The sequence below is a fragment of the Panthera pardus genome, unplaced genomic scaffold (genome assembly GCF_024362965.1).
Source record: "Panthera pardus isolate Hobbes unplaced genomic scaffold, ASM2436296v1 HiC_scaffold_17, whole genome shotgun sequence".
Lineage (NCBI taxonomy): Eukaryota > Metazoa > Chordata > Mammalia > Carnivora > Felidae > Panthera > Panthera pardus.
In genome coordinates, this window is record NW_026526732.1 from 74,409,110 (window position 1) to 74,421,800 (window position 12,691).

General features: G+C 38.9%; 1 non-coding gene across 1 annotated transcript; it reads right to left on the reverse strand.

The window, feature by feature from the left end:
- Positions 1-8,878: 8,878 nt before the first annotated feature.
- On the reverse strand, positions 8,879-8,984 carry LOC128777859 (U6 spliceosomal RNA). Its single transcript, XR_008423176.1, has one exon. It is a non-coding gene; the product is annotated as a U6 spliceosomal RNA (small nuclear RNA).
- Between the last annotated feature and the right edge of the window lie 3,707 nt (positions 8,985-12,691).

A 12,691-nucleotide genomic window follows, 5' to 3' on the forward strand; every position in this document is an offset into this window, starting at 1 on the left:
CCAGGCCTGGAGTCTCCAAGTTGCAACTGCCCAGAGTGAATGCTTATTTCTAATTCACACAACGGCTTAGTGTAGGTTCATGGGATGCAAACAGCATTTTTTAAAAGTAAAATTGAGCATGAAATAGAAAATATAGGAGTGTTTGCACATAGTAAAAATATTATCATGAAATATGATTCATGTGTACATATCTATGAAATTTGTAAACTGGTGGCATTGTGAATTATATCTTTTTCTTTAAAAAAATTTTTTTTCTCTTTATAATATTCCAGTACTGACAATTTTATTTTTTTTAATTTGTTAGTGTTTATTCATTTTTGAGAGAGAGAGACAGAGAGACAGAGTTTCAGTGGGGGAGGGGCAGAGAGAGAGGGAGACACAGAATCTGAAGCAGGTTCCAGGCTCTGAGCTGTCAGCATAGAACATGATGCTGGGCTTGAACCCACGAATGGTGAGATCATGAGCTGAAGTCGGACACTTAACCACATGAGCCACCCAGGCACCCCTCTATCTTTTTCTTTAAGTCATAGTCAAAAAAGTGTGAAAGCCTCAGTTCTAGATGGTAAAGGACTTCATAATCAGGTTGTGGGTTATCTCTTCACTATCACATCTTACAATATTAATTTTCCTTTCCCAGACCTGCCTTCTGCCTATCTAAGCACTTTGCTTTTTTTTTTAGTTTATTTATAGCTGGAACAGGGGATGGGCAGAGAGAGAGACAGAGAGAGAAAATCCCAAGCAGGCTCTGTGCTGTTAGCACAGAGCCCCATGTGGGGCTCGATCTCATGAACAGTGAGATCATGACTTGAGCTGAAATCAAGAGTGAGACGCTTAACCGACTGAGCCCCCCAGGTGCCCCAGCACTTTGCATTCTAACTGCAATGAACTTTTCTCAATTTCTAGAAGGCACCATGTTTCTCTTACCCTTGAGTGCTTGCATATGCCTTCTTTCAGCCTGTAATCTTCTTTATCTCTTCACTTAGATAACACTCAGTCTTGAAGATCTAGACATCACCTTTTTGGGAATCCTTCTCTGACCCCTAAGTTCAGGTGAGTCACTCTTCTAAGGGCTCCAGTATAATCCTTTCTCCTAGCATTGAATTCATCACCATATTGTATAACTGCTCAGCTGACTTTGGTCTTGTGAGGGAAGCGACAATGACTATTTTATTTATCTGATCCTCTATTGTTGAGCACAGAATCTGGCATATAGGAAGTGCTCAATAAATAATGTTGCATTGAATTAAAAACACATTTCCTATTTCCTTTCCTTTCCCTTCATTTTCTTTTCTTTTCTTTTCTTTTCTTTTCTTTTCTTTTCCTTTTCTTTTTTTTTCTTTTCCTTTAAGTAATATCTACACCCAACATGAGACTCAAACTCACAACCTCTAGATCAAGAGTCAAATGCTCTAGGGCACCTGGGTGGCCGAGTTCGTTAAGCATCCGACTCTTGATCTCAGCTCATGTCATGATCTCATGGTTTGTGAGTTTGAGCCCTGCACTGAGCTCTGCACTAATGGCATGGAGCCTGCTTGGGATTCTGTCTCTCCTTCTCTCTGCCCTTCCCCAGCTTGTGCGCTCTCTCTCTCTCTCTCTCTCTCAAAGTAAATAAGTAAACGTAAAAAAAATTTGAGGGGTGCCTGCATGACTCAGTCAGTTAAGCGTCCAACTTCGGCTTGGGTCATGATCTCACAGTTCATGGGTTTGAGCCCCACGTTGGGCCCAGTGCTGACAGACCGGAGTCTGCTTCAGATTCTGTGTCTGCCCCTCTCCTGCTCACGCTCTGTCTCTCTCTCTCAAAAATAAAATAAACATTAAAAAAAAATTTTAATAAAAAATTTTGAGGGGCGCCTGGGTGGCTCAGGTGGTTAAGCGTCTGGCTTCGGCTCAGGTCATGATCTCGAGGTTTGTGAGTTCGAGCCCCGCATTGGGCTCTGTACTGACAGCTCAGAGCCTGGAGCCTGTTTCCAATTCCTGTCTCTCTCTCTCTCTGCCCCTTTCCCGTTCATAATCTGTCTCTCTCTCAAAAATAAATAAACATTTAAAAAAATTTTTTTTGAAAAAAAAATCAGATGCTCTACTGACTAAGCCAGCCAGGTGCCCCACATATTTTCTATTTTCTAAGTAAAATATATTACAGTATTATATATGCATCTCATTGTACTTAAATCTTTTTCAAAGTCTGTGATTATTTTCTTCAGATAAAGCCCTAGAAGCAAAATTATTACTGGATTAAATAACATACTCCTTTTAAAATCCTCGACATATATTAACTTCATTTCCAGAGGCTTATTGTCCCAAATCTATTTAGGAACTATTGACAATTTTTACAACAGTTGACCTCATTTAGAATATATATCTCTATATCTCTCCATTCATACAAGTCTTATTTTTAGAGCACTGAATATAAGTTTTATAATTTTCCTGATATATGATCTTCACAATCCCTTTAGAGGTGACCATTTTATATATGTTTGTGTATGTGTGTGTGAATACACACACATGTGTAAAGTTTTATTATTGTGAATCTGAAGTCTTTCCCACCATATTTTTATTACCAGGTATTGCTGGCATACAGGAAATCTAATAAAATTGGTGATGGCTTTCTTATCTGGCTGCTGTATTGATCTTTTAGTTATAGATGTACACAACAAGCAGGGAGAGGGGCAGAGAGAGAGGAGAGAGAGAACTGCAAGCAGGCTGTCAGCACAAAATCCGATATGGGGCTCAAACCCACCAACCTTGAGATCATGACCTGAGCTGAGATCAAGAGTCACGCTCAACCGACTGAGCCACCAAGGCAACCCTCCTAAACTTGTTAAATACTGGTAAGGGCAGGATCCCCTTTGTATTCTGTACTTTAACAGAAACACTAGTCTTTCAGTGTTAACTGTGATATTTCTTATATTTCATGAAAGTATTTTTTATTATCTTAAGGAATTTTTATTCACTTTCTGGTTTATTATTATTAAAACTCAAAAGGCGCCCACTTTGTTAAGCATCTGACTGGCTCAGATCAAGATCTCCTAGTTCATAAGTTCGAGCCCCACATCAGGCTCTATGTTGTCAGAGTGGAGTCCCGTTGGGATTCTCTGTTTCCCTTGTCTGTCCCTCCCCTGTGCACGGTCCGTCTCTCTCCCTCCCTCTCTCTCTCTCTCTCACTCAAATAAACAAACTTTAAAAAGAATTTAAGGAGCATCTGGGTGGCTCAGTTGGTTAAGTGTCTGACTTCGGCTCAGGTGATGATCTCACAACTTGTGAGTTCGAACTCTGCATCAGGCTCTGTGCTTACAGCTCAGAGCCTGGAGCCTGCTTCAGTTTCTGTGTCTCCCTCTCTCTCTGCCCCCCCCCCCCCAATTCATGCTCTGTCTCTCTCTCTCTCTCTTTCTCTCTCTCTCTCTCTCAAAAATAAATAAACATTAAAGCAAATTTTAAAAAAAGAATTTAAAAATAAAAAATAAAACTCAAATATAGGGAGCTCCTGGCTGGCTCAGTTGGTAGAGTGTGCAACTATTGATCTTGGGGTTGTGACTCTGAACCCCACCCTGGGTATAGAGATTACTTTTTTTTTTTTTAATTTTTTTTTCAACGTTTTTTATTTATTTTTGGGACAGAGAGAGACAGAGCATGAACGGGGGAGGGGCAGAGAGAGAGGGAGACACAGAATCGGAAACAGGCTCCAGGCTCCGAGCCATCAGCCCAGAGCCCAACGCGGGGCACGAACCCACGGACCGCGAGATCATGACCTGGCTGAAGTCGGACGCTTAACCGACTGCGCCACCCAGGCGCCCCACTTCTGCCATCTTAAAAACCAAAACAGGGGCACCTGGGTGGCACAGACTGTGTGTCAGCACAGAGCCCACTTTAGATCTTCTGTCTCCCTCTCACTCTGCGCCTCCTGCACTCTCTCTGTCTCTGTCTCCCTCAAAAATAAATAAACATTTAAAAAGCAAACAAACAAACAAAGGCAAGGGCACCTGGGTAGCTCAGTTGGTTAAGTATCCAACTCTTGATTTCAGCTCAGGTCATGATCTCACAGTTCATGAGATCAAGCTCCACATCAGGCTCTTTGCTGTCAGCGCAGACCTTGCTTCAGATCCTCTGTCCCATTCTCTCTCTGCCCTTCCTCCACTTGCTTTCTCTCTCTCTCTCTCAAAAATAAATAAACATTAAAAGAAAATAAATACTCTTATAACAAGATAATTGAAAATGCGAGTGATTGCTCATAGATTAGTGCTGTCTGATAGAACTTTCTGCAGTGATGGAAATGCTCTGTATCAGTGCTACCCAATATCATAGTCACCAGCCACAAGTAGCTATTGAGCACTTGACAGGAGGCTAGTGTGACTCAGGAACTGAACTTTGGATTTTATTCAATGTTAATTAAGTTGAATAGTCACATGCGGCTAGTAGCTATGGTATTGGACAGTTTGGTTCTAGGTGAAAAGAAACAAAAGAGGGGCACTTGGCTGGCTCAGTCAGTAGAACATGTGACTCTTGATCTTGGGGTAGATTACTTAAAAAAATTTTAGCTGAAAGAAATAAAAAAGCAATAAAATGCAATGTGTGAATTTTGTTAAATGTAGTGAAAAACAGATGCAAAGGTTCTGTTTGGTTTCAGTTTAGTCTCTGCCTCCCCTGGTCTGCATCCAACTCTTTTTCCCAACTGTTAATCCTACTAACCAACAGTGACTCCAGGCCTGCCACAGGCCACAGAACATCCTTCCCTATAGCTCTCCACTAGTTCTCCTTCATGACCCCACTCCAGCAACTGGATGTGCCCAGCTTCCTATATTCCCCTTCAATGTCTCCCTTATTCACCCAGGCTTCAGGAGGGCTGGTTAGTGGCTCAGCCCTCATCCTCCAACTTTCCCTTTTGAACCATTGCTTCCTATTCTTCTCCCATCATATTAATTCTTATTCCTATAATAAACTCCTTACTCCATAATACTCACAGTGCTTCTGCTTCCCTGGTTGATTCTTAACTGATACTCTCCTGAAATCTTATTCTCTCAGAATTCCTCAACTCAGGAAATGGCATCAACATCCATCAATTTTCCCCTTAACTCCCTACTTTCAGTCCACTACTTGGTCCTTGGCAAACTAGGTTCAAAATACACTGTTGAATATGTCCCACCTCTTTCTACTTCTTCTGCAATACCTTCATCCAAGTAACTTCATCCTTAGCTGGTTCCAACTCTATCATCATCCCCCAATATCTATTTTGTTCCTAAACATGTGAAAAAATTTAATGGTGTCCCATTGCACTTACATAGTCCTGCATAATTTAGCTCTGCTCCTATCAACTTCTCAAAATTCATCTTGAGCCATTATCTTCTTTACCAAATATGCTTGGCCACACTGGCTTCCTTTCAGGAAAGACCAAGCTCTTTCTTCTCTCAGAGTTTTCGCACATGCTATTCATTGAAATATTCTTCCAGCTCCCTTTTATTCCTCACTTCCCTTGGTTTACTCTTTCAGATCTTGGTTTATACGTCACTTCCTCTGAAAGGCCTTCCTTGACCAGCCTAAGTAGGTCCTCCTTCCTATCATTCTGTAACACTATATTATGTTAACTTCTTCTTTGCATTTATCATATTTTATAAATATTTTGTTTCCTTATTTATTCTGTATTTTTCTCACTTAGCTGTGATTTCCATGAAGGCAAGAGGTATATTTCTGCTTTATTCTCCTAGTGCTTAATTTAGTGCCTGGCACATTATTGGTGCTCAAAATGTGTTTGTGGAATGATGAATGTAGTAAGTGGATTCCTCCTAGCTTCTGCTTATTTATGGTTTCTGTTTCCTTATAATTTTAGTTTGACATGATCTCCTATAGTTCAGCTCTAACTTCCTCCTCAAGATACTGACTCTATCTTTGGTTTTTCTCTAGAAATGGTCTGGTGTCTGATGCTGGCTTAATAAACTGTGGCAAGGCAAGGATGAGTGGTAATACAGAGTAAAACTCTGACAGCCTAGACTGCTCCCTTAGCAGGGACTTTGGGCAAAGTTACCCTTGGAAAGAGCTTTCAGACATACCATGATGGACATGTTCAGTATAAGATTATTACTATATTTTCCTCTTTTGTGCCATGATTCATCATGAAAATCTGAGCCACCAAAGATTGCTTGTATTCTGGGAGTCCATTCAGAATAGAACGGGAATATTTTGATAAAACCATTATGGTTTATGTTTACATAATCCTTGTTCTTTTTGTAGTTACCTGTATAAAGTTTGTGGCTTCTTATAATTTAATCAGTCACCTTTCATTGTACAAGTTAAATGCAAACAGCCAAAATGACACTGGGCTCTTTTTTTCTTTAAAGTTTGTTTGTTTGTTTATGTAATATCTATACCCAATGTGGGGCTCGAACTCACACCCCTGAGATCAAGTGTTGCATGTTCTTCCAACTGAGCCAGCCAAGTGCCCCTGAGATTGGACTTCAAATTTAAAAACAAGAAAAAAAGAAAAGGAAGCTAAAAGCAATAGAAAGAGGGGCACCTTGGTGACTCAGTTAGTTGAGTGTCCAACTCTTTGTTTCAGCTCAAGTCATGATCCCAGGCCGTGAGATTGAGCCCTGTGTTGGGCGCTAAGCATGGAGCCTTTTTAGGATTCTCTCTCTCTCTCTTTCTCTCTTTCACCCCTTCTCCCCTATTCTCACTCTCTCTCTTCCTAAAAAGATTTTTTTAAAGATTTTTAAAAAGCAATGGAAGGAATGTCTACCATTTCAAATATATTTAAAACAGTAGCATTTGGGGGGCGCCTAGGTGGCTCAGTCAGGTAAGTGGCCAAGTTCGACTCAGATCATCATCTCACAGCTTGTAAGTCTGAGCCCCTTGTCGGGCTCTGTGCTGACAGCTCAGAGCCTGGAGCCTTCTTCAGATTCTATGTCTTCCTCTCTCTCTGCCCTTCCCCTGCTAACACTCTGTATCTCTCTCAAAAATAAATAAACACGGAAAAAAAATTTTTAAATACATTAGCATTTTTTAAATTAATAGATTTTTTAAAGAGCATTTTTAGGTTTAAGAAAACTGAGCAGAAAATATAGTTTCCATATACTCCTTTCCCCAGGCCTCCTCTACCCCAGTGTCCCCTATTATTAACATTGTGCGTTAGTTGGTATGTTTGTTACAACTGACAAGTGAATATTGATACATTATTATTAACTAAAGTCCACAGTTTACATTAGTGTTCATTCTTTAGGTAGTTCATTCTATGAGTTTTGACAAATGTATAATGACATGTATCCACCATTATAGTATCATAATAGTGTCATTTCACTGCCCTAAAAATTCCCTGTGTTCTACCCATTTATCTATCCTTCCCTCCCTCTCAACTCCTGACAACCATTGACCTTTTTCTATAGCTTTGCATTTTCTGGAATGTCATACAGTTGAAATCATACAGTTTGCAGCTCTTTCAGATTGGTTTCTTTCACTTAACAAAATGTATTTAAGATCCCTCTGTGTCTTTTCATGGCTTCATAGCTTATTTCTTTATAGCACAGAATAATATTCCATTATATGAATACCAAAGTATGTTTATCCATTCACCTATTGAAGGGCATCTCAGTTCCTTTCAAGATTGCCAATTATAAATAACGTTGCTGTAAACACCCAGTACATTTTTGGTTTTGGTGTGGACTTAAGTTTTCAATTCATTTGAGTAAATACCAAGGAATGCAACTGCTGAATCATAAGGCAAGAGTATGTTTAATTTTGTAAGAAACTGCCAAACTGTCTTCCAAAGTGGCTATACCATTTTGCATTCTCACTAGCAATGATTGAAAGTTCCTGTTGCTCTACATCCTTGCCAGCATTTAGTGTCAGTATTTTGGATTTTGGCTCTAATAGGTGTGTGGTAGTATTTCCCTATTTTAATTTGCAACTCCCTAATGATATGTGGTGTTGAGCATCTTTTCATATGTTTAATTGCCATCTGTATAGCTTCTTTGGTGAGGTATTTATTCAGAACTTTTGTTCATCTTTTAATAGAGTTCTTTGCTTTCTTTTCTTTTCTTTTCTTTTCTTTTTTTTTTTTTTTAGAGTTCTTTGCTTTCTTATTGTTGAGTTTTAAATATTCTTTTCACATATGTTTTTAAGATTTATAATTTTTTTAAAGTAATCTCTACACCTAGTCTGGGGCTCTAACTCACAGCCCTGAGATCAAGAGTCACATGCTCCACTGACTGAGCCAGCCAGGCACTCCAGAGTTCTTTGCATACTTTGGATATTAGTCCTTTAACAAATAACGTGCTTTGCAAAGATTTTCTCCCAGTCTGTAGATTTTCTTTTCATTCTCTTAGCAGTGTCTTTGCAAAGCAGGAATTAATTTTATCACATCTACTCTTTAATTACCATAAAGATAAGATGTCATGGATGTTGCAAAATACTTTCTTTTTTTTAAGGCAAAAATTATTTTTTAAGGAAAAAAACCACTTTTTAAGGAAAAAATCTATTTTAAGGAAAAAAAACTCCACTTTTTTTTCCAAAAAATTTCTTGATTACTAGGAAGATGGAATTGAATGACTTCCAGTCCCTTTTGGTTCTAGGTTTTTATGGTTCTGTGGAAAGAATGATGGTGTATTGTGGATTTTTACTATGTTAATTCTGGGATCCCCTCTCCATTAGCACAGTAATATATGGCAATTGAAGAAAGTTTAGAAAATGTAGGAAAAAGAAAATATGATTTTTTCTAAACAGTGTGGCACTAAGTGGAAGAATTTTGGATGACAAAAAATTCAAACAGGCATGCCTATATGCCTGCATTTCATTAACTGTAGTGAAATTAACCCTTTCACTACTTCATGGGTAAAAAGACACTCATGAGGCACATAAATAATTTTTTAATTTTTAATTTTTTTAATTAAAAAATTTTTTTAAATATGGAAGCTTCACACATTTGCAGGTCATCCTTGTGCTGGGGCCGTGCTAATCTTCCCTGTATCTTTCCAGTTTAATATATGTGCTGCTGAAGCAAGCACAATGATTAACTCTTTAAAAGCACATATTTGGGGCATCTGGGTGGCTCAGTCAGTTAAGCGTCCAACTTCAGCTCAGGTCATAATTTCACAATTCACGAGTTCCCTGTGTCAGTCTCTGTGCTGACAGCTCAGAGCCTGGAGCCTGCTTTGGATTCTGTGTCTGCCTCTCTTTCCCTGCCCCTCACCTGCTCATGCTCTGTCTGTCTCTCTCTCTCTCAAAAAGTAAACGTTAAAAAAATTAAAAATAAGTAAAAATACATATTTATCGTAAAAAGTATAACCAAAGTGTATGAAGTAAAAAGTGATGGTCTCCCTCCACCCCATCCTTATCTCTAATTGTAATTATTTTCTATAGAAACAAAAATCTTTATAGCCATGCTTACCTGGTTATACACATACATACAGACCTGCAAGCTTCATGAGTCAGGGATCACCTATGACTATATCTTGACATACATCATTGTAAGCCTCGTGCATACAATGGAGCTTAGTACACAGAAGGTGCTCAATTAAATGAATAAATGTCACACTCTACATTATTCTACAGGTGACTTTTTTTAAGTTTATTTATTTTGAAAGAGAGAGAGAGAGAGAGTATGCAAGTGGGGAAGGGGCAGAGAGAGGAGAGAGAGAATCCCAAGCAGGCTCACACCATCAGCGCAGAGCCTGATGTGGCGCTCAAACTCACGAACTGGGGAGATCACTAGGAGAGTGGAAGTCAGATGCTTCACTGACTGAGCCACCCAGGCGCCCTGACTTTTTTTTTTTTTTAATTTAAGAATGTAACCTGAATATCTTTACATGTTTGGACATCCATAGCTATTTCATTATTTTCAGTGGCTCCAGAATAATGCACTATGTGAATGCACTACAATTTATTCTGTCAGTCCCCTATTACTGGATGTTTAGGTACACACACACACACACACACACACACTTATGTACAGGATTAAAAACAATAGTGCAATAAGCATTATAGACAAATTACTTTCTATAAGTTATATCAATTTGTCTTCTCACTAACAGTGAATGTGTTGAGTTCTCCACATCTACACTAGGGATGATATTCCAATCAGATATTATCAATCTTTGTTGTCTTTGCTGTTTATTTTGTTTGGAAAGGGGGTCCATATAAGGGGAGTAGCAGGCTATCTTGCTATAAAGGGAAGTTGGGATTCAAATGGGGAAGATCCTAAATGGCAGATAGGACATGTGAATATTTTTAAAGCAGTGAGAAGTCAGAGAAAGTTTGAGAATTTAAAAAAAATTTTTTTAATGTTTATTTTTGAGAGAGACAGAGCATGAGTGGGGTGGGGCAGAGACTGAGACACAGAATCTGAAGCAGTTTCCAGGCTGTGAACTGTCAGCACAGAGCCCAATGTGGGGCTCGAACTCACGAACCAACTGTGAGATCATGAACTGAGCCTAAGTCAGACACTCAACTGACTGAGCCACCCAGGTGCCCTGGAGATTTTTTTTTTATACATTATAAAATGTTTGAGCTAGATCTTAAAAAGTATCTGTTCCAATGAACTTCTTTTAATTTTTTTAAATGTTTTATTTATTTTGAGAGAGAGAGAGAGAGAGAGGAAGCATGCATGAGATGGGGAGGATCAGAGAGACGGGGAGACAGAGAATCCCAAGCAGGCTCTGTGCTGTCAGTTCAGAGCCTGACATGGGGCTGGATCTCACAAACTTATGAGATCATGGTCTGAGCCTAAACCAAGAGTCAGATGCTTAACTGATGCCACCCAGGTGCCCCTCAATGAACTTCTTTAATAGATGGGGAAATAGAAATTCTGAGAAGTAAAATGATTTATTCAACCTCAGTCTCCATGAGTAGCAGATCTGATATTGGAATCAAGGTTGTTTGGGTCTCAGCTTTTATTGTTCTTTGGTTTTATTCAGCAAATATTTAGTAAACATTCTGTGCTAAGTACTAGAGAAGATTCAGCAATTAGGGAGACATACTTATTGACCACTTTCTTGTGGCAGATCTTTCATATACATTTTAATCTAGCCCCATGTATCTACTATACCAAATCAATCTAGTAGGGTTTTTTTTGTTTGTTTGTTTTGCTTTGTTTTATTGTGTTATTTAGTATTATTAGGGATTCCTATGTTTCAGTAGTAGTAATTCTTGGAGTCAAGCCTGGAATAAGTTCTGTAGATCAGGAAGAAAATTACACTATTGCTTCACTGAAAAAGGTGTCAAATGGAGAGCATGGCTGATTGCTTTTTTCTCAGGCCTGGTTAGGGGATCAGTCACATCTCTGTGTAGGTCCTCAGTGTGTACAAACCTGAAAAGTGTCAGAATCGAAAGAAGGCCAGCCAAAGCTGGAAGAGTGGCTGAAATGTGGCTGAGGAGACAGGTTGAACAGATCATGGAGGGCTTTGTTGATCTAGTTAAAGATTTTTGCTTTTGTTCTAAATGTAATGGGAAACTAATGAAGGGTTTTAAGCAGATGCTCCACAGGGTCTTATTTGCAATGAAAAGAGAAGTGAGGGTGGGGGAAGACACTTGGGCTTTGAATGGATTAGGAAAGCTGCAAGGTGGATGAACGATCAAGAAGCTATAGATCATTAGTCCAGGTGGTAGTTGATGGTGACTTGTCCTCTGGCTGCAATATATAGAGAAGTGAAGATACATTAGAACACAAAACTGACAAGATTTTGGTTAACTGACAAGGCTTTGAGAGGGAGAAAGTGGTGTCTTGGATTTCTCTTTAGTTTCCAGCTAATGCTGCTGGATGCAAATGATCGATGTTCATGAAGATGGGAACTCTGGAGATAGAAGATTGGGTGGGTGCCTGGGGGGAGAACATGTGCTCAGTTTTGAAATGTTGTTTTGGAGGGCCTGAAAACCCACATAAAGGTCCAGGGGTGGTTAGACAAAGGAATCAGAGGTCAGAGAAGAGCTAGAGATTTTAATTTGGGAGTCTTGGTTATTTGGTAAAGCACATTGCCTAGGTAAAGGCTTCTTTTTTTTTTTTTTTTTTTTTTTTTTTTAATTTAAGGAATGTCCATCACCAGGAAGGTCTAAAAAAAGCGTTGGATGGTTCAGATGCATTATTTTCATTCTTTAATTCCTAAGATTACTCATTTTTTATTTTTGTAGTAAATATGTGGGTTGTTTTTCATTTATAAGATTATCTACCTTTGGATTGGGAGCTAAAATCCTTGTTGCTGAATTAGCTGCATACCATAGCAGATATATGTTTAATAGTAAGGGATTTTTAGGTAGCGGAGATGTCAGATCCTTGCTGAACAGATAGGCTAGATAGTACTTTGGTCAAATATTTCATATTTCCAGCTACCTATGGAAAATAATCTAGCATTTTATGTGCTTAATCACTTTGAAGAGTATTCATCTAACTTTTCCTCGAACCACTGATTTGTTGTCACAGCATAGAGCTTATTTCGGGAACCAGTGAGCTCTTAAAAAGCTTTTCAATAAAAAGGACACTATTAGATTACAGTTGAATTGGATAAAGTTAGTATCCATACCGCGACTGAAATTCTAACGTCTTTGTCTTGTCTTTCTTGTACTAGTAAACGGCTACAAAGGAAATGTCACTTCACGTAACATTTAGTTGCTAAGATTTTTAAAAAGAAACACAGATATGTTCCTCACAGTTGCCCTAACCACACAGCTTTGTGCTACTTCAAGTTGCTCAAACTGTGCTATGAGGAAGCCCTTAACTGCT